The sequence below is a fragment of the Balaenoptera acutorostrata genome, chromosome X (genome assembly GCF_949987535.1).
Source record: "Balaenoptera acutorostrata chromosome X, mBalAcu1.1, whole genome shotgun sequence".
Lineage (NCBI taxonomy): Eukaryota > Metazoa > Chordata > Mammalia > Artiodactyla > Balaenopteridae > Balaenoptera > Balaenoptera acutorostrata.
The window spans coordinates 44,142,186-44,168,203 of NC_080085.1; the positions used below are offsets into that span (position 1 = coordinate 44,142,186).

At 40.7% G+C, this 26,018-nt stretch overlaps 1 protein-coding gene across 4 annotated transcripts in view; it reads right to left on the reverse strand.

The window, feature by feature from the left end:
• The window catches only part of SHROOM4 (shroom family member 4), a 214,810-nt gene that overhangs the window by 114,081 nt on the left and 74,711 nt on the right, over positions 1-26,018 (reverse strand). Inside the window, exon 2 of one of the 4 annotated variants that reach the window (XM_057538372.1) lies at positions 24,703-24,787. The exons of the other annotated variants lie outside the window; for them this stretch is intronic. The gene's annotated coding sequence lies outside the window, so the exon portion shown is untranslated. The remainder of the gene's footprint in view (positions 1-24,702; positions 24,788-26,018) is intronic. 4 annotated transcript variants of the gene reach the window in all.

Genomic DNA, 26,018 nt, shown 5'->3' on the forward strand with positions numbered 1-26,018 from the left:
GTGACAAAGCAGTTTTGTTCTCCATGGGTATATTGCTAGTCATGATCCTTAACTAGAAACGCAAAGAGTTCTGGTTAAAGAGGCACTTTAGGTTTCCAAGCCTTTTAAAAAGCATTGTTATTATTGGCTCAGAATTATTATCCTTTGAGCTAAACATCTCCTCCTTTTTTTGTAAATAGATCTTTATTGGAGTATAATTGCTTCACAATACTGTGTTAGTATCTGTTGTACACCAAAGCGAATCAGTCATATGCCTACATATGTCCCCATATCCCCTCCCTCTTGAGCCTCCCTCACATCCTCCCTATCCCACCCCTCTGGGTCATTGCAAAGCACCGAGCTGATCTCCCTGTGCTATGCTGCTGCTTCCCACTAGCTAACTATTTTACATTCGGTAGTGTATATATGTCGATGCTACTCTCACTTCGCCCCAGCTTCCCCCTCCCACCCCGTGTCCTCAAGTCCATACTCTATGTCTACCTCTTTATTCCTGCCCTGCCACTAGGTTCATCAGTACCATCTCCTCTTCTTGGTGAGTGCCCAGAGGTGAATGCTAGACTCTTAATTTGGTGGGAAGAATGAAACTTTTAAGTAAATTTAGGTGCATGGGAACAATACCTTGTATCCATATATGATTCTGCTTAGTTTGTAACATTCCCAGCCTTAGGAAGTTAATTTAAAACACACACAAGCCCTCATAAACAGACCTGAACACTGAGAGATTTAACTGCTCCCAGCATCTGGGAATTCAAAGTAACATCTACTCCACCTTCCTGTGTACAGAAATTACAACAGGCTCTTTCAGTCTACCATCCCTGGAAATTTTAAGAGCAAATCCAGACGATGGGCATAAACCAAATTCTAATTTGATTTAGTGCTTAGTTAACCAATTCCCTCAGACCCCTAAAAAGGTGTGTGTATGGGACCCTCACCAATGTTTGAATGTAAGTTAGCCCTGACCCAATTTCATGTGACTATAGTTCCCTCCTTAAAGGCCATTTGTTCAGTGTTTAACTAAGTGTGATTTAGTGTTTATACTTTTGTGAGGTTTTTCATATAAACATATTCACAAGTCTGAAAAAAATCCTTTGTGAAGCCAGGATTCCTGATTTGGGTTTTAGAAAATATGGCCATCATGATATGACTTTAAAAAAGTTTAAATATCTGTAGTATGCATTCAGCACTAATGGATAATAAGTGATAGGGAAGTTTTGTCAGGTCTGATTCAGATTACCTGTGGCTGCTGTGAATTATATGGAATTACAAAGAGTTTAATGGTTCTCTGGCAATTTGCCTTGGCTCAGCGCCAAGGCAGCTAATGCTTCAATCAAGCTGTTCTCTCCACCCCCACCCCAAGACAATTTCTGTTCCTAAGTCTTTAGTGTATCTGTGATGAAGCCTTCAATGACACCCTCATACAAATGCCAACTTCTTTTTTTTTTTTCTCTGTCACTTTCTCTTCCTTCTTTATGGCTGGGTATATTAACTGCTCCTATAGCTTTGCTGCAACAAACTGCCTGGCTAGCATTTATGAAAAGAAGAGCTTTTAAGGTTTTATTAAAAAGGAGGAGCCAAGAGTGAGAAGATGAGAACAGGACAAGTACCGGTTGGCCCTATGCTTTTCCTGTGCAGCGCCATCAGCTAGATCTATTTCATTCTGATCAGCAGAGGCCCTGAACCCACCCTACAGCGTGACCTAAAACAGCACATGCACAGCTCAGTAATGCATCCCACCGAAGGCATGCAACCCCCCTGACAAAGAGAGTCGTTTCATGTGGCAAGTTACCCTCCTCTCTCTAAGAACCAAACTGGCCCTGAGGCTGGGATTCTGCCACAGATCTGGCATCACTTTCACAGAGTTGGTGCGGTGGACAAAGGCCAAGTACACAAACAGAGGCCAGACAAGTCCTCCACAAACTTGCAAAAAAAGGCATGTCCAACTCTGAGGTGCAATCATCCGGTAGATAGCAAACATTCCAGATCCAATCTCTCTCACAGATCCCTGTTCACCTCTGTCCCCCCAGCCTCTCCTAAACCTCACGTGGAGCTTCGGCACTAGCACCGCCTGCTCTTTGGCTAATGTGATTCCTAGACCCTTTGCCCAACTGATTCCAAAGTCACATTCACTGGCCATACTAAGGAGAAAGCTTATTTTAAGAGACTAGCTGCCATAGAACCAGCAGGAGGGAAGGGCAGAAACCACAGGATTCCTACTCTGTGCTGATTGCCACTAACTCATTTCAGCTGCTAAGGGGAGGCCCTGTTGGGGGAGCTGGGAGAGGAAATGGGTTCCATGTACAGTCCACTTTAAATTGTTCACAATTGTGTGCTCGAAAATAGTCTCTACTAAACATTTAGCATGGCCATTAGCACAAGTCATAAAGCTTTAGGCTTTGCTGCACTGTTGGTCCAAACTGCCTAAGCTGCTTCCCCATGGCAAAGATGATTAAACGGTTGGCAAGTCAGATACATGCAGGAAGGATAAAGGAGCTCCAAGGATGGTTAAACCTGGGCCCAGGAAGGATGGTTTAATGACTTTTAAGCCATAAAGAATGTAGAGGGTGAGGACCAGCTGTTCTCAATTTTGATTGAAAGCAGAACAAGGGAAAAGAAACTGAAATCACAATGAGAGGGAGTGATGTTAGCAAGAAGGAAGAACTTCCTGCCAGAGAAAGTAGGTAAATATTAGACTGAGTGGTTGGTCAATGAAGGATGTGGAATTTCCTTCTTTGGAGTGGCTCTTCTGTCTGGGCTATTTCTGTGTGGTCCTTCCAGAGGGCGGGGGAAGGAGGAGAGAGAGGCAGCCAGAGGTCCAGTTCAGTCCCTCTCAGCACTCAGAATCTCATATTCATAACATTCAAGGATCTGTAACAGGGATCACTGAGAGACGCTTGTCAAAAAAGGAGCAACAAGCAGCTTGTTGCTGATCTCAGATGTTTAGATTTACCCTAATTCTTTAGCCCTTTCTATGAGCCAAGCTTTATGCCCTGGCCGCCACAATCTCAAGAAAGAAGGGGAAGACTTGCTTTTCGCTCCCCAGGGCACCTAAGCCATGCATATGGGAACAATATTTTTTGAACCCAAAGCGGGACATGGTCTGCCAATTATATTTATGGGGACAAGAGGATAGAATATGTGAAATCAGAGCTGTCCTAGGAAATCTGGTATGTATGGTCTCCGTAGCCACATATTATCTCTAAGGGTCCCAACACAGGAGGGAGTGAAAACTGTGCCATGTGGTTTAAGGCCTGGGTTCTTTCCTTGTCTGCAGCAAGATCAGTTAAGAGTGTGAAAAAGCCAGGGTCATAATAAGCCCAGTACAAACTGAAATCCCTGCTGTGGAGGTTGGAGAAAGAAGTGTGTATGTCTTCTCCAGTATCCCCTGCCAATGCTAAAACTTAGTAGGAACAGGCACACCCTATATGGTAGTGTAGTGTAGGGTGTGCCTGTTCCTATTTATTGTGTCCAACTATAAACAATACCATAAGGTTATAGAGGGGGAAAATGCAGTCTTGTACAAGAGATCCTATTCATTCATTCATTCATTCATTCGTTCAAGCAGTGGTCCTCAAAGTGTGGTCCCTGAACCAGCAGCAGCAGGGTCTCCTGGGAGCTTGTTAAAAATGCCAATTTTGAGAGATTAACCAAGATGGCGGAGTAGAAGGACGTGCTCTCACTCCCTCTTGCGAGAGCACCAGAATCACAACTGGCTGCTGGACAATCATTGACAGGAAGACCCTGGACTTCACCAAGGAGGACACCCCACGTCCAAGGACAGAGGAGAAGCCACAGTGAGACGGTAGGAGGGGCGCAATCAGAGTAAAATCAAATCCCATAACTGCTGGGTGGGTGACTCACAGACTGGCGAACACTTATACCACAGAAGTCCACCCACTGGAGTGAAGGTTCTGAGCCCCACCTCAGGCTTCCCAACCTGGGGGTCCGGCAAAGGGAGGAGGAATTCCTAGAGAATCAGACTTTGAAGTCTAGTGGGAATTGATTGCAGGACTGTGACAGGACTGGGGGAAACAGAGACCCCACTCTTGGAGGGCACACACAAAGTAATGTGTGCATCGGGACCCAGGGGAAGGAGCAGTGACCCTGGGGGAGACTGAACCAGACGTACCTGCTGGTGTTGGGGGGTCTCCTGCAGAGGCGAGTGGTGGCTCTGTTTCACCGTGGGGATAAGGACACTGGCAGCAGAGGTCCTGGGAAGTTCTCCTTGGCGTGAGCCCTCCCAGAGTCTGCCATTAACCCCACCAAAGAGCACGGGTAGGCTCCAGTGTTGGGTTGCCTCAGGCAAAACAACCAACAGGGAGAGAACCCAGCCCCACCCATCAACAGTCAAGTGGATTAAGGTTTTACTGGGCTCTGATCGCCACAGCAACAGGGAGGGAACCCAGCCCCACCCATCAACAGTCAAGTGGATTAAGGTTTTACTGAGCTCTGACCGCCACAGCAACAGTCATCTCTACCCACCACCAGAGCCTCCCATCAAGCCTCTTAGATAGCCTCAACCACCAGAGGGCAGACAACAGAAGCAAGAAAAACTACAATCCTGCAGCCTGTGGACCAAAAACCACAGTTACAGAAAGACAGAGAAGATGAAAAGGCAGAGGGCTATGTACCAGATGAAGGAACAAGAAAAAACCCCAGAAAAACAACTAAATGAAGTGGAGATAGGCAACCTTCCAGAAAAAGAATTCAGAATAATGATAGTGAAGATGATCCAGGACCTCGGAATAAGAATGGAGGCAAAGATTGAGAAGATGCAAGAAATGATTAACAAAGACCTAGAAGAATTAAAGAACAAACAAACAGAGATGACCAATACAATAACTGAAATGAAAACTACACTAGAAGGAATCAATAGCAGAATAACTGAGGCAGAAGAACGGATAAGTGACCTGGAAGACAGAATGGTGGAATTCACTGCTGCGGAACAGACTAAAGAAAAAAGAATAAAAAGAAATGAAGACAGCCTAAGAGACCTCTGGGACAACATTAAACGCAACAACATTCGCATTATAGGGGTCCCAGAAGGAGAAGAGAGAGAGAAAGGACCAGAGAAAATATTTGAAGAGATTATAATCGAAAACTTCCCTAACATGGGAAAGGAAATAGCCACCCAAGTCCAGGAAGCGCAGAGAGTCCCATACAGAATAAACCCAAGGAGAAACACGCCGAGACACATAGTAATCAAAGTGGCAAAAATTAAAGACAAAGAAAAATTATTGAAAGCAGCAAGGGAAAAACGACAAATAACATACAAGGGAACCCCCATAAGGTTAACAGCTGATTTCTCAGCAGAAACTCTGCAAGCCAGAAGGGAGTGGCATGAAATACTTAAAGTGATGAAAGGGAAGAACCTACAACCAAGATTACTCTACCCAGCAAGGATCTCATTTAGATTTGATGGAGAAATCAAAAGCTTTACAGACAAGCAAAAGCTAAGAGAATTCAGCACCACCAAACCAGCTCTACAACAAATGCTAAAGGAACTTCTCTAAGTGGGAAACACAAGAGAAGAAAAGGACCTACAAAAACAAACCCAAAACAATTAAGAAAATGGTCATAGGAACATACATATCGATAATTACCTTAAACGTGAATGGATTAAATGCCCCAACCAAAAGACATAGACTGGCTGAATGGATACAAAAACAAGACCCATATATATGCTGTCTACAAGAGACCCACTTCAGACCTAGGGACACATACAGACTGAAAGTGAGGGGATGGAAAAAGATATTCCATGCAAATGGAAATCAAAAGAAAGCTGGAGTAGCTATACTCATATCAGATAAAATAGACTTTAAAATAAAGAATGTTACAAGAGACAAGGAAGGACACTACATAATGATCCAGGGATCAATCCAAGAAGAAGATATAACAATTATAAATATATATGCACCCAACATAGGAGCACCTCAATACATAAGGCAACTGCTAACAGCTATAAAAGAGGAAATCGACAGTAACACAATAATAGTGGGGGACTTTAACACCTCACTTACACCAATGGACAGATCATCCAAAATGAAAATAAATAAGGAAACAGAAGCTTTAAATGACACAATAGACCAGATAGATTTAATTGATATATATAGGACATTCCATCCAAAAACGGCAGATTACACGTTCTTCTCAAGTGCACACGGAACATTCTCCAGGATAGATCACATCTTGGGTCACAAATCAAGCCTCAGTAAATTTAAGAAAATTGAAATCATATCAAGCATCTTTTCTGACCACAACGCTATGAGATTAGAAATGAATTACAGGGAAAAAAACGTAAAAAAGACAAACACATGGAGGCTAAACAATACGTTACTAAATAACCAAGAGATCACTGAAGAAATCAAACAGGAAATAAAAAAATACCTAGAGACAAATGACAATGAAAACACGACGACCCAAAACCTATGGGATGCAGCAAAAGCGGTTCTAAGAGGGAAGTTTATAGCTATACAAGCCTACCTAAAGAAACAAGAAAAATCTCAAGTAAACAATCTAACTTTACACCTAAAGAAACTAGAGAAAGAAGAACAAACAAAACCCAAAGTTAGCAGAAGGAAAGAAATCATAAAGATCAGAGCAGAAATAAATGAAATAGAAACAAAGAAAACAATAGCAAAGATCAATAAAACTAAAAGTTGGTTCTTTGAGAAGATAAACAAAATTGATAAGCCATTAGCCAGACTCATCAAGAAAAAGAGGGAGAGGACTCAAATCAATAAAATCAGAAATGAAAAAGGAGAAGTTACAACAGACACTGCAGAAATACAAAACATCCTAAGAGACTACTACAAGCAACTTTATGCCAATAAAATGGACAACCTGGAAGAAATGGACAAATTCTTAGAAAGGTATAACCTTCCAAGACTGAATCAGGAAGAAACAGAAAATATCAACAGACCAATCACAAGTAATGAAATTGAAACTGTGATTAAAAATCTTCCAACAAACAAAAGTCCAGGACCAGATGGCTTCACAGGTGAATTCTATCAAACATTTAGAGAAGAGCTAACACCCATCCTTCTCAAACTCTTCCAAAAAATTGCAGAGGAAGGAACTCTCCCAAACTCATTCTATGAGGCCACCATCACCCTGATACCAAAACCAGACAAAGACACTACAAAAAAAGAAAATTACAGACCAATATCACTGATGAATATAGATGCAAAAATCCTCAACAAAATACTAGCAAACAGAATCCAACAACACATTAAAAGGATCATACACCACGATCAAGTGGGATTTATCCCAGGGATGCAAGGATTCTTCAATATACGCAAATCAATCAATGTGATACACCATATTAACAAATTGAAGAAGAAAAACCATATGATCATCTCAATAGATGCAGAAAAAGCTTTTGACAAAATTCAACACCCATTTCTGATAAAAACTCTCCAGAAAGTGGGCATAGAGGGAACCTACCTCAACATAATAAAGGCCATATATGACAAACCCACAGCAAACATCATTCTCAATGGTGAAAAACTGAAAGCATTTCCTCTAAGATCAGGAACGAGACAAGGATGTCCACTCTCACCACTATTATTCAACATAGTTCTGGAAGTCCTAGCCACGGCAATCAGAGAAGAAAAAGAAATAAAAGGAATACAAATTGGAAAAGAAGAAGTAAAACTGTCACTGTTTGCGGATGACATGATACTATACATAGAGAATCCTAAAACTGCCACCAGAAAACTGCTAGAGCTAATTAATGAATATGGTAAAGTTGCAGGTTACAAAATTAATGCACAGAAATCTCTTGCATTCCTATACACTAATGATGAAAAATCTGAAAGAGAAATTATGGAAACACTCCCATTTACCATGGCAACAAAAAGAATAAAATACCTAGGAATAAACCTACCTAAGGAGACAAAAGACCTGTATGCAGAAAACTATAAGACACTGATGAAAGAAATTAAAGATGATACCAACAGATGGAGAGATATACCATGTTCTTGGATTGGAAGAATCAACATTTTGAAAATGAGTATACTACCCAAAGCAATCTACAGATTCAATGCAATCCCTATCAAAGTACCAATGGCATTTTTTACGGAGCTAGAACAAATCATCTTAAAATTTGTATGGAGACACAAAAGACCCCGAATAGCCAAAGCAGTCTTGAGGCAAAAAAATGGAGCTGGAGGAATCAGACTCCCTGACTTCAGACTATACTACAAAGCTACAGTAATCAAGACAATATGGTACTGGCACAAAAACAGAAACATAGATCAATGGAACAAGATAGAAAGCCCAGAGATTAACCCACGCACCTATGGTCAACTAATCTATGACAAAGGAGGCAAAGATATACAATGGAGAAAAGACAGTCTCTTCAATAAGTGGTGCTGGGAAAACTGGACAGCCACATGTAAAAGAATGAAATTAGAATACTCCCTAACACCATACACAAAAATAAACTCAAAATGGATTAGAGACCTAAATATAAGACTGGACACTATAAAACTCTTAGAGGAAAACATAGGAAGAACACTCTTTGACATAAATCACAGCAAGATCTTTTTCGATCCACCTCCTAGAGTAATGGAAATAAAAACAAAAATAAACAAGTGGGACCTAATGAAACTTCAAAGCTTTTGCACAGCAAAGGAAACCATAAACAAGACGAAAAGACAACCCTCAGAATGGGAGAAAATATTTGCAAATGAATCAACGGACAAAGGATTAATCTCCAAAATATATAAACAGCTCATTCAGCTCAATATCAAAGAAACAAACACCCCAATCCAAAAATGGGCAGAAGACCTAAATAGACATTTCTCCAAAGAAGACATACAGACGGCCACGAAGCACATGAAAAGATGCTCAACATCACTAATTATTAGAGAAATGCAAATCAAAACTACAATGAGGTATCACCTCACTCCTGTTAGAATGGGCATCATCAGAAAATCTACAAACAACAAATGCTGGAGAGGGTGTGGAGAAAAGGGAACCCTCTTGCACTGTTGGTGGGAATGTAAATTGATACAGCCACTATGGAGAACAATATGGAGGTTCCTTAAAAAACTAAAAATAGAATTACCATATGACCCAGCAATCCCACTACTGGGCATATACCCAGAGAAAACCGTAATTCAAAAAGACACATGCACCCGAATGTTCATTGCAGCACTATTTACAATAGCCAGGTCATGGAAGCAACCTAAATGCCCATCAACAGACGAATGGATAAAGAAGTTGTGGTACATATATACGATGGAATATTATTCAGCCATAAAAAGGAACGAAATTGAGTCATTTGTTGAGATGTGGATGGATCTAGAGACTGTCATACAGAGTGAAGTAAGTCAGAAAGAGAAAAACAAATATCGTATGTTAATGCATGTATGTGGAACGTAGAAAAATGGTACAGATGAGCCAGTTTGCAGGGCAGAAGTTGAGACACAGATGTAGAGAATGGACATATGGACACCAAGGGGGGAAAACTGCGATGAGGTGGGGATGGTGATGTGCTGAATTGGGCGATTGGGATTGACATGTATACACTGATGTGTATAAAACTGATGCCTAATAAGAACCTGCAGTATAAAAAAACAAACAAAACAACTAATACTAAACTTTCATTGGGTTATTTGTATGGAAATATGTTAATATAAATGTTTCAGACATTACATGAAATTTCTAAAAATCTTATATTTGTATTTGTATGGAAATATGTATGGAAATATGTTAATATAAATGTTTCAGACATTACATGAAATTTCTAAAAATCTTATATTTGTATTTGTATGGAAATATGTATGGAAATATGTTAATATAAATGTTTCAGACATTACATGAAATTTCTAAAAATCTTATATTTGTATTTGTATGGAAATATGTATGGAAATATGTTAATATAAATGTTTCAGACATTACATGAAATTTCTAAAAATCTTATATTTGTATTTGTATGGAAATATGTATGGAAATATGTTAATATAAATGTTTCAGACATTACAGGAAACGTCTAAAAATCTTATATGTTCTGGTATAATGTTATAAGTAATAATCCTAGTTATTACTTTAAAATGTATATCTCAGAAATAACTAATTTTCTTGTCAACTGCATTATTATAAACTTTCATCAAATCTTTAACCATGGTCATTTTTAAGTCTTTTGTCATTTACAGACAGTTCTGGGTGTACTCTGATGATTTTGCAAATATGTTCCTATAAAAGAGTTTCATCTTCAAGAAATTCATGGAAAAGACTCTGACAAGTACAGGTTTCTGGTAACTGACTGTACTGCTGAACTGAATGAATAAGCATTTTCAGAACTCTAATGAAAAACTGATGAACTCATAAAAGTGCTAACAAAAGATCAAGATGAAAAAAAAAGAAATTAATTACATGGGACTGAGTGAACTGATGAGGATGAGTATAATTTTTGTGACTTTCTGTCTGAATTAAAAAAAAAAAAATCCCACAAGGACTCAGAGGAAAAGAATATACAAATCAATTTTCACTGCAAAGTAAAGGAGCTGTTACAGTGGAGGATTACTGGACTGAATGTCAATATTATGACATAGTATAAGTGTGTTTCATGTTTGGTAATTGCAATCATTGTTGCTTTTGTTGTGGTCATCCATGTACAATGCTTGGTGTCAGTCTATCTATCTCTTGTAAAAATAAAATACAGTGTGTGTGTGTGGAAAAAAAAAAAATGCCAATTTTCCGAACCCACCGTAGGTGTACTGAATCACGAACTCTGAGGGTGGGCCCCAGCCATTTGTGTTTCAATCCCTCAGGGTGATTCTGATAAACTCTAAATTGTGAAAATTCCTGGATCAGAAGTCCTAGTGGTGATGATCCCATTGCCCACCAGCAACAGTACCATTAACCAAAAGGACCAAAGCCACAGGCATGTTTGGTAGGCCCAACAATATCTCTGCCAATTCAGCCTAAATGCCTTTCACAATCCCCAGATCATAGAATAGCCTGACTCTTACTACATACCAAATTACTCGAAGCCTGGGTTTCAAGGAGGTAACCCTGCTTATCTGTTCCAATAGGCCTGTTTCAAATAGGGCAAAGGACCTTTGGGTTTCTCATTTAGATCCTACTCAGGCACACACACTCCTTTGGGTGTTCTATGTATATTTCAACTCTTAGCCCTGATCTGAGTTTCAATGAACTGACTAGAATTCACTTTGACGTCCAAGCCGGGAACGTTTTATCTTTAGCAGCATTACTTTTACTTTAAAAAAAACACAGATGAAAGAGTCCCTGCTGAAAAGAGCAGGCCCTTATACATTACTGACATTAAATTACAATAAAATAAAACAAATTATTCATTGTTTCACTTCAGTTTAAACTGATAAAGTTAATTGCCATAATCAACGGGCAACCTTTCACAAATGTTTGCTTGAAAGGAGAAGAAGTGCTTCCAGGTGAAATTTATCAAAGTGAAGGGACCTGAGGACCAAATCCCGTTAAGTGCCACCTGGTTCACTCCCAGAGCATCAGTCAATGAAGGAAAAGCAATCTCAACACATCCTCCCAGTTAGAATCATTGACGTCTGCCTTTCAGTGGAGTTGCTGGTTCAGTTAAGGAAGCTGTACAGCACAGTTAAAAGCAACATACGTGAAGAAAATTTCTGTGTTGATGATAACGTTCTATATATTGATAGGGGTTTGGGATACACAGGTGCAAAGTGTGTCAAAACTCACCCAATGGTACACTAGAGATGTGTATATCTCATTGTATGTAAATGTTACCTCAAAAGAAAAAAAGAGGAGATTGGTTCAAGATGGCAGAGTAGAAGGATGTGCGCTAACTCCCTCTTGGGAGAGCACCAGAATCACAACTAACTGCTGAACAATCATTGACAGGAAGACACTGGAACTCACCAAAAAAGATACTCCACATCCAAAGACAAAGGAGAAGCCACAATGAGATGGTAGGAGGGGCGCAATCACAATAAAATCAAATCCCATAACTGCTGAGTGGGTGACTCACAGACTGGAGAACACTTATACCACAGAGGTCCACCCACTGGAGTGAAGGTTCTGAGCCCCACATTAGGCTTCCCAACCTGGGGGTCCAGCAACAGGAGGAGGAATTCCTAGAGAATCAGACTTTGAATGCTAGCGGGATTTGATTGCAGGACTTTGACAGGACTGGGACTCCACTCTTGGAGGGCACACACAAAGTAGTGTGCACATCAGGACCTAGGGGAAGGAGCAGTGACCCCATAGGAGACTGAACCAGACCTACCTGCTAGTGTTGGAGCGTCTCCTGCAGAGGCGGGGGTGGCTGTGGCTCACCGGGAGGACAAGGACACTGGCAGCAGAAATTCTGGGGAATACTCCTTGGCGTGAGCCCTCCCGGAGTCTGCCATTAGCCCCACCAAAGAGCCGGGTAGGCTCCAGTGTTGGGTCGCCTTAGGCCAAACACCAACAGGGAGGGAACCCAGCCCCACTCATCAGCAGACAAGTGGACTAAAGTTTTACTGAGCTCTGCCCACCAGAGCAACAGTCAGCTCTACCCACCACCAGTCCCACCCATCAGGAAACATGCACAAGCCTCTTAGATAGCCTCATCCACCAGAGGGCAGACAGCAGAAGCAAGAAGAACTACAGTCCTGCAGCCTGTGGAACAAAAACCACATTCACAGAAAGACAGAAAACATGAAAAGGCAGAGGGCTATGTACCAGATGAAAGAACAAGATATAACCCCAGATAAACAACTAAATGAAGTGGAGATAGGCAACCTTCCAGAAAAAGAATTCAGAATAATGATAGTGAAGATGATCCAGGACCTCGGAAAAACAATGGAGGCAAAGATCGAGAAGATGCAAGAAATGTTTAACAAAGACCTAGAAGAATTAAAGAACAAACAGAGATGAACAATACAATAACTGAAATGAAAACTACACTAGAAGGAATCAACAGCAGAATAACTGAGGCAGAAGAATGGATAAGTGACCTGGAAGACAGAATGGTGGAATTCACTGCCACAGATGAGAATAAAGTAAAAAGAATGAAAAGAAATGAAGACAGCCTAAGAGACCTCTGGGACAACATTAAATGCAACAACATTCGCATTATAGGGGTCCCAGAAGGAGAAGAGAGAGAGAAAGGACCAGAGAAAATATTTGAAGAGATTATAGTCGAAAACTTCCCTATCATGGGAAAGGAAATGGCCACCCAAGTCCAGGAAGTGCAGAGAGTCCCAGGCAGGATAAACCCAAGGAGAAACACGCCGAGACACATAGTAATCAAATTGACAAAAATTAAAGACAAAGAAAAATTACTGAAAGCAACAAGGGAAAAATGACAAATAACATACAACAGAACTTCCATAAGGTTAAGAGCTGATTTCACAGCAGAAACTCTACAAGCCAGAAGGGAGTGGCATGATATATTTAAAGTGATGAAAGGGAAGAACCTACAATCAAGATTACACTACCCAGCAAGTATCTCATTCAGATTTGATGGAGAAATCAAAAGCTTTACAGACAAGCAAAAGCTAAGAGAATTCAGCACCACCAAACCAGCTCTACAACAAATGGTAAAGGAACTTCTCTAAGTGGAAACACAAGAGAAGAAAAGGACCTACAAAAACAAACCCATAACAATTAAGAAAATGGTAATAGGAACATACATATGGATAATTACCTTAAACGAGAATGGATTAAATGCTCCAACCAAAAGACACAGGCTCGCTGAATGGATACAAAAACAAGATCCATATATATGCTGTCTACAAGAGACCCACTTCAGACATAGACTGAAAGTGAGGGGATGGAAAAAGATATTCCATGCAAATGGAAATCAAAAGAAAGCTGGAGTAGCAATACTCATATCAGATAAAATAGACTTTAAAATAAAGAATGTTACAAGAGACAAGGAAGGACTACATAATGATCAAGGGATCAAACTAAGAAGAAGATATACCAAATATAAATATTTATGCACCCAACATAGGAGCACCTCAATACATAAGGCAACTGCTAACAGCTATAAAAGAGGAAATCGACAGTAACACAGTGATAGTGGGGGACTTTAACACCTCACTTACACCAATGGACAGATCATCCAAACAGAAAATTAATAAGGAAACAGAAGCTTTAAATGACACAACAGACCAGAGATATTTAATTGATATTTATAGGACATTCCATCCAAAAACAGCAGATTACACTTTCTTCTCAACTGCACATGGAACATTCTCCAGGATAGGTCACATCCTGGGTCACAAATCAAGCCTCAGTAAATTTAAGAAAATTGAAATCATATCAAGCATCTTTTCTGACCACAATGCTATGAGATTAGAAATGAATTACAGGGAAAAAAACGTAAAAAACACAAATACATGGAGGCTAAACAATATGTTAGTAAATAACCAAGAGATCACTGAAGAAATCAAAGAGGAAATCAAAAAATACCTAGAGACAAATGACAATGAAAACACGATGATCCAAAACCTCTGGGATGCAGCAAAAGCAGTGCTAAGAGGGAAGTTTATAGCAATACAAGCCTACCTCAAGAAACAAGGAAAATCTCAAATAAAGAATCTAACCTTGGGCTTCACTGGTGGTGCAGTGGTTGAGAATCTGCCTGCCAATATAGGGGACACGGATTCGAGCCCTGGTCTGGGAAGATCCCACATGCCGCGGAGCAACTAGGCCCGTGAGCCACAACTACTGAGCCTGCACGTCTGGAGCATGCGCTCCGCAACAAGAGAGGCCGTGATAGTGAGGGGCCCGCGCACCGCGATGAAGAGTGGCCCCCGCTTGCCGCAACTGGAGAAAGCCCTCACACAGAAACGAAGACCCAACACAGCCAAAAATAAATTAATTAATTAATTAATTTTTAAAAAATGAAATTGTTGATATGAAAAGCCAGCTTTGGCCTCTGTCATTATAAAAAAAAAGATTCTAACCTTACACCTAAAGGACCTACAGAAAGAAGAATAAACAAAACCCGAAGTTAGTAGAAGGAAAGAAATCATAAAGATCAGAGCAGAAATAAATGGAATAGAAACAAAGAAAACAATAGCAAAGATCAATAAAACTAAAAGCTGGTTCTTTGAGAAGATAAACAAAATTCATAAACCATTAGCCAGACTCATCAAGAAAAAGAGGGAGAAGACTCAAATCAATAGAATTAGAAATGAAAAAGGAGAAGTTACAATAGACACCGCAGAAATACAAAGCATCCTAAGAGACTACTACAAGCAACCCTATGCCAATAAAATGGACAACCTGGAAGAAATGGACAAATTCTTAGAAAGGTATAACCTTCCACGACTGAACCAGGAAGAAATAGAAAATATGAACAGACCAATCACAAGTAATGAAATTGAAACTGGTTTAAAAATCTTCCAACAAACAAAAGTGCAGGACCAGATGGCTTCACAGGTGAATTCTATCAAACATTTAGAGAAGAGCTAACACCCATCCTTCTCAAACTCTTCCAAAAAATTGCAGAGGAAGGAACACTCCCAAACTCATTACACGAGGCCACCATCACCCTGACACCAAAACCAGACAAAGATACTACAAAAAAAGAAAATTACAGACCAATATCACTGATGAATATAGATGCAAAAATCCTCAACAAAATACTAGCAAACAGAATCCAACAGCACATTAAAAGGATCATACACCATGATCAAGTGGGATTTATCCCAGGGATGCAAGGATGCTTCAATATATACAAATCAATCAATGTGATACACCATATTAACAAACTGAAGAAGAAAAACCATATGATCATCTCAACAGATGCAGAAAAAGCTTTTGACAAAATTCAACACCCATTTATGAGAAAAACTCTCCAGAAAGTGGGCATAGAGGGAACCTACCTCAACACAATAAAGGCCATATATGACAAACCCACAGCAAACATCATTTTCAATGGTGAAAAACTCAAAACATTTCCTCTAAGATCAGGAACAAGACAAGAATGTCCACTGTTGCCACTATTATTCAACATAGTTTTGGAAGTCCTAGCCACAGCAATCAGAGAAGAAAAAGAAATAAAAGGAATACAAATTGGAAAAGAAGAAGTAAAACTGTCACTGTTTGCAGATGACATGATACTATACATAGAGAATCCTAAAAATGCCACCAGAAAACTACTAATCAATGAATTTGGTAAAGTTGCAGGATGCAAAATTAATGCACAGAAATCTGTTGCATTCCCATACACTAATGATGAAAAATCTGAAAGTAAAATTAAGGAAACACTCCCATTTACCATGGCAACAAAAAGAATAAAATACCTAGGAGTAAACCTACTTAGGGAGACAAAAGACCTGTATGCAGAAAATTATAAGACACTGATGAAAGAAATTAAAGATGATACAAACAGATGGAGAAATATAACATGTTCTTGGATTGGAAGAATCAACATTGTGAAAATGACTATACTACCCAAAGCAATCTACAGATTCAATGCAGTTCCTATCAAATTACCAATGGCATTTTTTACGGAACTAGAACAAAAAATCTTAAAATGTGTATGGAGACACAAAAGACCCTGAATAGCCAAACCAGTCTTAAGGGAAAGAAACAGAGCTGGAGGAATCAGACTCCCTGACTTCAGACTATACTATAAAGCTACAGTAATCAAGACAATATGGTACTGGCACAAAAACAGAAACATAGATCAATGGAACAGGACAGAAAGCCCAGAGATAAATCCACGCACCTATAGTCAACTAATCTATGACAAAGGAGGCAAGGATATACAATGGAGAAAAGACAGTCTCTTCAATAAGTGGTGCTGGGAAAACTGGACAGCTACATGTAAAAGGATGAAATGAGAACACTCCCTAACACCATACACAAAAATAAACTCAAAATGGATTAAGGACCTAAATGTAAGGCCAGACACTGTATGACTCTTAGAGGAAAACATAGGCAGAACACTCTATGACGTACATCACAGCAAGGTCCTTTTTGACCCACCTCCTAGAGTAATGGAAATAAAAACAAAAATAAACAAATGGGACCTAATGAAACTTAAAAGCTTTTGCACAGCAAAGGAAACTACAAGCAAGACGAAAAGACAACCCTCAGAATGGGAGAAAATATTAGCAAACGAATCAACGGACAAAGGATTAATCTCCAAAATATATAAACAGCTCATGCAGCTCAATATTAAAAACACAAACAACCCAATCCAAAAATGGGCAGAAGACCTAAACAGACATTTCTCCAAAGAAGACATACAGATGGCCAAGAGGCACATGAAAACCTGCTCAACATCACTGATTATTAAAGAAATGCAAATCAAAACTACAATGAGGTATCATCTCACACCAGTTAGAATGGGCATCACCAGAAAATCTACAAACAGCAAATGCTGGAGAGGGTGTGGAGAAAAGGGAACCCTCTTGCACTGTTGGTGGGAATGTAAATTGATACAGCCACTATGGAGAACAGTATGGAGGGTCCTTAAAAAACTAAAAATAGAATTACCATATGACCCAGCAATTCCACTCCTGGGCATATACCCAGAGAAAACCATAATTCAAAAAGACACATGCACCCCAATGTTCATTGCAGCACTATTTACAATAGCCAGGTCATGGAAGCAACCTAAATGCCCATCGACAGACGAATGAATAAATAAGATGTGGTACATATATACAATGGAATATTACTCAGCCATAAAAAGGGACGAAATTGGCTCATTTGTAGAGACGTGGATGGATCTAGAGACTGTCATACAGAGTGAAGTAAGTCAGAAAGAGAAAAACAAATATCGTATATTAACGCATATATGTGGAACCTATAAAAATGGTATAGATGAACCGGTTTGCAGGGCAGAAATAGAGACATAGATGTAGAGAACAAACGTATGGACACCAAGGGGGGTAAGTGGCGGGGGCGGGGGTGGTGGTGGGATGAATTGGGAGATTGGGATTGACATATATACACTAATATGTATTAAATAGATAACTAATAAGAACCTGCTCTATAAAAAAATAAATAAAATTCAAAAAAAGAAAGAACTATGAACAAGGAGAAATGATATGCATGCTGAAATGTTTATAGAGACCTGTACTGATGTCTTCAGTTTACTTTGAAGTGCATCAGAAAATAACAGGGATTGACGGATGGAAAGAGGGAATCAATAAATGAACAGATATGTGATCAAATAAATATAACAGTATAACATTAATAATAGAATCTAAATGATGGGTATATGAATGTTCATTGTAAATTCTTTCCATTGTTCTGTATGTTTGAAAAATTCAGTTATAAAATGTCAGAAACACATACCAACAGGCCCAAAAATTGCTCCTGGATATAGCTGTCAAAAAGACTGTTCATTCATTTATTCATTCCATAAACAATACGCATGAGCTGAGACTCTACTGTGTGTTAGGCATGAGTTCAAATCCTGGCTCTGCCATTCAATAAAGGTTTGAACTCAGGCAAGTCACTTCACCTCCCTGAAACTTGCCTTCTTATCTGTTCAGTAGGGAGAATAATAACTTCACTAATTGGTGTGAGAAAGGTGAGGCATTCCATTTTCAAGGCCAGGCCCATGCAAGTGGTTGCTTCTGGCTTTTGCGAGTCCTCCAGCTGGTTTGGGGCAACAGGGAGGCTGGCTGTGTCCCCTAGGAAAGCACTGTCAAACTGTGGGCCTGGGGAAGTAACTTGAGAACAGGCAAGTGGGTAAGTACCTCAGGAGGTAATAAAGCACAGAGCCGGCCAAGGAGCAAAAACCTGGGCCTGAGAAGCTGTCCAGGAGGGTGCTTTATGAGCCTCTGAACAGCAGAGCTCTCTGGAGCACAGAAAACCATGCACCAAATGTGCAGCAGGCTTTCTAGTGGTCAAATCCAATCAGGCTCTAATTAAGGCGTTTTAGGAGGCAAAAACCTTGGGGTAGCAAATATCTCTACACAAGAAAGTGGTGAGAAGTAAGGCTTTGTCACTGAGACTCAACATCTAACCCTGAAGTCTGGTTCAAGGATTAGATTCTTTTTTTAACTTTTATTTTTATTGAAGTATAGTTGATTTACAATGTTGTGTTAGTTTCAGGTGTACAGCAAAGCGATTCAGATATATATATATATATCTGTATATACACTTCTTTTTCAGATTCTTTTCCATTATACGTTATTACAAGATATTGAATATAGTTCCCTGTACTATACAGTAGGTCTTTGTTGTTTATCTATTTTATATATAGTAGTGTGTATCTCTTAATCCCATACTCCTAATTTATCCCTCCCCACCTTTCCCCTTTGGTAACCATAAGTTTGTTTTCTGTCTGTGAGTCTGTTTCTGTTTTGGAAATAAGTTCCTTTGTATCATTTTTTTAGATTCCACATATAAGCGATATATGACATTTGTCTTTCTCATAAAAAAGAATGAAATAATGCCATTTTCAGCAACATGGATGGACCTAGAGTTTAACATACTAAGTGTAGTAAGTCAGACACAGAAAGACAAGGATTAGGTTCTACAGGCTTTATATACCCTCTCTCCACAGCACAACCAGCAGGTTCAGGGAACTGATAAGGTTGATGAAAACAGCACGTGAAAAAAACTGAAAGATTGCCTTATATTTAAAGAATATTTTGTTGTTTTAAAAATGTCCATAAACCCTTTATGAATACAGTTTTAGTTTAAGGTATGTTAAGATAGCAACATAGGATAGAGAATTATAAATTTTAATGATAGGATATGTGAGGCTCTTCAGACAAATAATCTTTCCTGAAAAAGCTGATACACATGCCCCAACCAGTTATTAGAGGTCCAATCTCTGCAACTCCCAGAGGATATGCTATAGCAGATCATGAAGCGACTTAGGAGGATATTGTTCCGTCAATGAGAGTCAGTGTTCCATGACATTTTTTGAGGCCCCATTATGCATGGAGATGCTTAGGTTTCAGACTGTATATGTGGATTGGAACCTCTAGGGAGCATATGTGGTGGGTTAACCACAACATATGGAGACGAAGGAGGAAAGAATTCGTCACCCCATTGTTTACTCATTGTTTTCTACAGGCTCTACTCCTTAGTTTGCTCCTCAAGTATAAAGTAAGAAGGCTGTTTGGGGGCATTGTTATATATGTATCTATGCCAGATGGTTCTCTTCTTATCTTCTTATTGCTTCATAAGCTCCCAACACTACTCCTATCCCTTCCCTGTGTAGCCTGGATAGGTTAGTAACTCCTATGTACTCCCAGAGCTCTCTACACTCACCTCTACTGTTCCATGCACTTACCACATTGTACTGAAGTTGTCTGTTTGTGGGTCTGTCTCCTCTGCTCTACTGGGAACTCCCCGAAGACAGAGACTAGGTCTTTCTCATATCTGTTTCCCCAGCACCTATGGGTGCTTAGTAGATGTTTGTTGGACAGTTTGGGGAAACTTGAGGGTATTAACTGAGTTTTATTTTAACCTTGTAATCTAACAGTACCTTATACACAGTAGGTGTTCTATGTATATCTTCTCTGATAAAAGTAATTTTTAAAGGGCTTAAAGATATATGGTATTGTCATACAGAGTGAAGTCAGTCAGAAAGAGAAAAACAAATACCGTATGCTAACACATATATATGGAATCTAAAAAAAAAAAATGGTTCTGAAGAACCTAGGGGCAGGACAGGTATAAAGATGCAGATGTAGAGAATGGACTTGAGGACACGGGGAGGGGGAAGGGTAAGCTGGGACGAAGTGAGAGAGTGGCATGGACATATATACACTACCAAACGTAAAATAGGTAGCTAGTGGGAAGCAGCCGCATAGCACAGGGAGATCAGCTCGGTGCTTTGTGACCACCTAGAGGGGTGGGATAGGGAGGGTGGGAGGGAGGCGCAAGAGGGAGGAGATATGGGGGTATATGTGTATGTATAGCTGATTCACTTTGTTATACAGCAGAAACTAACACACCATTGTAAAGCAATTATACTCCAATAAAGATGTTAAAAGAAGAGATACATTATGTCACATGATCCCCACCATGAGCTTGTTAGGAACCAAGTCAGATATAACAATTGTCACTTGACATGTAAGGGAACTGCCTCACAGCAGTTAATGGACTTGTGCAAGGCCACACAGCTAATGTGAACTCAGTGGGTACTCTGAATCTACCCTACTGCTCTACAGTGCCCATGTTTCTCTACTATCTATAAAGATGGAACTGAGAATGTTGGACACCAACATGGTTTCCTGGACTTCCTAGTTATTAGATTCTTCTCTCTCCTGCTGGACAAGAACAAGGTAACCCTGGTACATGTTGACAGTCATTATGAGCAGCTGAATCAACCCATCTTGAAGCCTACCCTTTCCCTGGACTTCCTGTTATGTGAGATAATTTCCAGTTAGAGTCAGTTGCAGTTACTTGCAGCCTAAGTCATACCTGATGGATGAGGCTTCTTGACTAAGTTCTTTGAAGACGGGGCCCAGCCATTCTCCCAGCCTGGTCTTCTCTACAGTCCTTACAGCTTGGCTGGCTACAATGGACTATTCTTGTGGGGGTGGGGAAGAAAGGTTGCCAGAGAGGTTCCTGAAACTAAAGTTAGCTTCTTGCTCAAGGGACCACCAGTTATGAAGCCATGTTAATAAAGCAGAAGCTGGCAACGAAATCAAGAGAGATGTAATGTATTCTCCACCCCAACCCCACAAACTGGTGTCTTCCCTGGCAGTGCTGGAGGAGAAGGGGCAAGAACATTTACATCACTTCCAAGAGATAGGCCTCAGGCCCCCCTTAGAGAGACTGCAAGCCAGCATCTCCCCAGAAGTCAGTGGTCTACAATTACTCACGTTAGGACAGCAGTTTTCACTCCCAAATCCCAAAGGGCTTTACAGCACTGTGGGTAAGTGAAAGTTCCAGAGACATGACTGTATGTCTCAATTCTATTAAGCATTCATTGTGTGGTTGAGACACACTCTTGAAATATTTCCATTTCGCAGTAAGAGAATGGAAATAGTATTTGCTCCTTCCCTCCAACTCAAGGATATTGGAAATGTGAATAACATTCAGGATGTATGTAGTAAGACCAGGAAAGTGCCTTGCATCAGCTTCAGGTCTGGACCCTGGAGTAGTTTAGAGGATTACAAACAGAACGGTTCCATCTACCAGCATTCTCTATGTTAAGAAACAAGCATGTATTGAGTGTCTACTATGTGCTGGGTTCTGAGCTGGGCTATGGGACTACATGACGGAGTCACTGTCTCTGCCTGCAAGAAATTTCCAATATAGTGAGAGAGACAGGTGTATCAATCCAGACATGGAATATGAGAATTTCAGTGTTATTGCCATCTGTGGGGAGAACTTGTGAGACATGAGGCCAGAAAGATGATCTGGGATGAGATGAACCATGAATGCAGAGATAATCCTCAAAATATTTAAAAACCAGAACATCAGGAGCACTGACCAAGCAGAAAAGATGCAGGTGAACACATGAAACAGTGTCCCTAGGCTCCCTGCTGTGCTGGGCACTATCCCTTTAGTTGCTGGGTCTTGCAGAGGTTAAAAATGGGTCCAGGAGTGGGGAACAGGGCAGAAGGAGGGGTCTTGAGGGGACCAAGAGGAGCAGCTCGTATTAAAATAGTCCACAATTTTAACAAGAGGTGTGGCAATATCAGTGCCCTGCTTCAATGTCATGTGAAGGAACATGTATGTTATCTTGTGGGCATCCAGGAGCCCAGGAATTCCATGTGGGTTGGAAAGGGCACTTTAGCAGCAGTATGGAGGATGGACTGGATTGGGGCAGCACGCAGCCAGGGAGACAAGTAGAAATGCTTTGCAATACACCAAGGAAGATAGATAACAGGGCTTACTGCAGTGGCAACAGGGCATGTATTTCTGTAAGCATGCTCAAAGATGTTTGCACAAATCCCCATCTCTATATACCACCTTTGTTCCTAAGAGTTCTCCAGTCTTTTTGCTGTCATGGCTCCAATATCCTAGCCCAATGCAAGCTTATACATACAAACACATATATACACAAATACATACACATGTACACTTGTGTGACAGGTCCTGTTTAAGTATACACACTCAACTAGTGGCTGGCAGGCTATAATTATGGCAAGTAAGAGGCCTGCCAAGAAAAATTCATTTAAATACTGAGGTCATCCTATTCCCAGCTGCAGGAGAGTGGCTGCAGATAAACATCTACCTTCATAATACCAACCTATGTCATGGATCGTCCTCTCTAATTTTCCAAGCATAGACACACAATTATCTCATTTGTTTTCTTAACAATGGTCCTGGGAGGTGGGTAGGACTGGTATTATTTAGTTCCAATGTATAGATAGGGAAACTGAGGTTCGGAGAGAAGGTCACTCGTAATGGGTCAGTGGTATCACTAGGACTAAGATGCCTTCTGCCTCTTGTTTCTGTTTTGTTTTTCTGCCTCTGTCTCCTGTTTCTCTCAACCTTCCATGTGGCGGCCTCCTTCAGAATAATTCCTGATCACTCTTGCTCCCACGCCCTGCAAACAAATACTAATTCTAATGCACATTGCTAAGAGAGTACTGTGGATGACTCAGAGTCTCCAACCCTATCCTCCACGGCCCTGCTCAAGTCTTACCATCCCCTCCAGGAAATCTGCCCTGGGACTCCAGTTCAGTAACCTCAACCCCTTCTCCTTTAATATTTAGTTTGTATTATTGCCTTAGTGCTTTCTTTATTCTCTCCTATTGTGTTCTGATTTCTCCATCTGTGACTTCTGGTTCCCTGGCTTCTTTTTTTCTCCCTGCCTAGCACAAGGCTTGGCACACAAGGGAACACTTAATAAAGCATTGTTAATGAATAGCTGGATCCAATAGAGCCTTACTCTGGCATTGTAATGCCTGAAATTCCCAGTTCACAACAAAGCACTCTGAATATATGTATGTGTGTATATGTGTGTGTGTGTGTGTGTGTGTATCCATGCACCACTCATCCAGTGACCCTGAGGATAACTAAATCAATGCCTTCAAAGTGCAGCATCAGCACATAGTTATTGTACATTCCAGTAGGAATTGAAGCAAGGCAACTTTTTTCCCTCTAATTTTTTAAAAAATAAATATTGCTCTGGTTCCAAGTGGTATATTTTTGACATCTTGTGTACATTTCTGAAATAGAGTCCAGATGAGAAATGAGCTCGTGTATGTCCATCTCAACTGGAGAACAGTAGATTCCTATTCATGGACAATTTCATTTCTGAAATCCCAATTGCAGAAAAAAGCCTAGGGAGCAGGTTGCAGGAAAGAACGAGGCCAACGTGGAGTGACTGCTTGACAATCTCTTTGAGGCTTGAGGACAAGAGCAGGGCATGAGGAAGAGAAGAAAGAGGCACTAAAATGTTACCCTCCCCTCTCGTACCTGCCCATTTAGATTTCTAAGAGACATGAATGGGAAGGCAGCTGACGGCTGCTCCCAAGAAGGCAGGATACTTGCAAAACACCCTTTAGATATGAGGGTAGCCAAAGGCACGTGAACCTCAAGAAGACAACTAGGTAAAGTAGGTCCCAGAGAACACCACCCACTAGTTTGCCTGGAGGGGAAATGCCTCCATAGAGTCCCAACTGAGGATGAAGGAATAATTTTTCTATCTCTTTTACAACGTGTAACATTGCCCAAGTACCTACCATGGACCAGGTACTGTGCTTGGCACTTATAAACATCAACTACTTTGTACTGTTGGGATTCACATTCCGATTTTACAGGTGAGGAAACTGAAGCTCAGAGAGAAATTAAGTCATTTACCTGTCATCACACAGTCTGGCTGACTGCATATTCTGGGTTCTTTCCATTGCCCCACTCTGCCTTCCTCAGGTATATTCAGTGAGCTCTGGCAACAAAAAAAAAAGCTGAAAACCACTCCCAGTGAGCACTTGGTCTTAAATGATGAGTGAGACATCGCCTAATGGAGATAAAGAGGAAAAGGATATGCATTCCTGGCTGAAGGAATAGCAGATGCAAAGGGGCTGATGAAGGAAAGAAAAAAACACATTTGGGAAAATGGTAAATAGTTTTGTGGGGTTACTTGAGAGTGAGTACAGGTGATGAAACACGAGGCTAGAGCAGTTGAGGCCAGTTTATAAAGCGTCTCATCTATCATGTTAAGGAATGTGGTTTTCTCTCGGAGGAGATGAAAAATACTAGAAGAGAGGGAGTAGAGATCACACCTCTGTTTTAGAAAGAGCACCGAGGCAGCCATGTGGGCGGACAGTTCAGAAGAGGCACTGACTGGCTGCAGGGAGACCAAGTCAGGAACGTGTGGTAACAGTCAAGGCGAGAGTCAGGGTGGTGAAACAAATGGAGGCCCAGCTCATAAAATGCTGCCTCCAGAACGGTCATTGCAAGTCAGCCTCAGTCTAACTTCAAAGCTTGGATTCCAGGCTTTGCAGCATCTACCCCCACAGCCCTTAAACACTGCGTGTGTTGCTTTGGCCTCAAAACTAGTTACAAGTCTTGTTTTGTCCCTTGGGGCCTTGCCATTTGTCTCCATCTTCTAAGCTGGCGGCTTTGTAGCTCCCCTGAGCCTAGCCTAGCCCAGCAGGCTGGGGAGGGAGGAGAGAAGTCAGGTAGGCTCCAAGCAGAAAGGGCCCTGATGAACACATGTTTCACATTCCCCACATTGCATGGCAATTCAAAACCAAACCCTATGGGATTGTTTTCTTAAAGATTTGGGATGGGTTTGGGGCTTCTTCTCTTTCTTTCTTTTTCTTCTTTTTTTATTATGTGTGTTTCTGGACTGCAACTATTTCCTCTGTCCTTGAGTTAAGTAATAGCAGAGGGTGAGAGAAAATGAAAATTTACAGCAATGCAGAAAAGATGTTTCTGGAAAAGTCCAGAGGAGGGAAGGAAATCCAGTGTGGGGGCTCACAGCAATGTTCAGAGAAGGCCAGAGAATGTGGCTGTGGAGGGGTGGCAGTGGGGTTTCAGCTAGGGCAAGTGTATAGAAGTCAGGCAAAAGCCTACCTAAGGGACATGGCCCCTGACATGCAGGCTAGTTGCAGCCCTTGGCTCCTCTGCAATCAGCACTCAGATTGATTTTGCTCTGGTCATCAGCCGCTGTA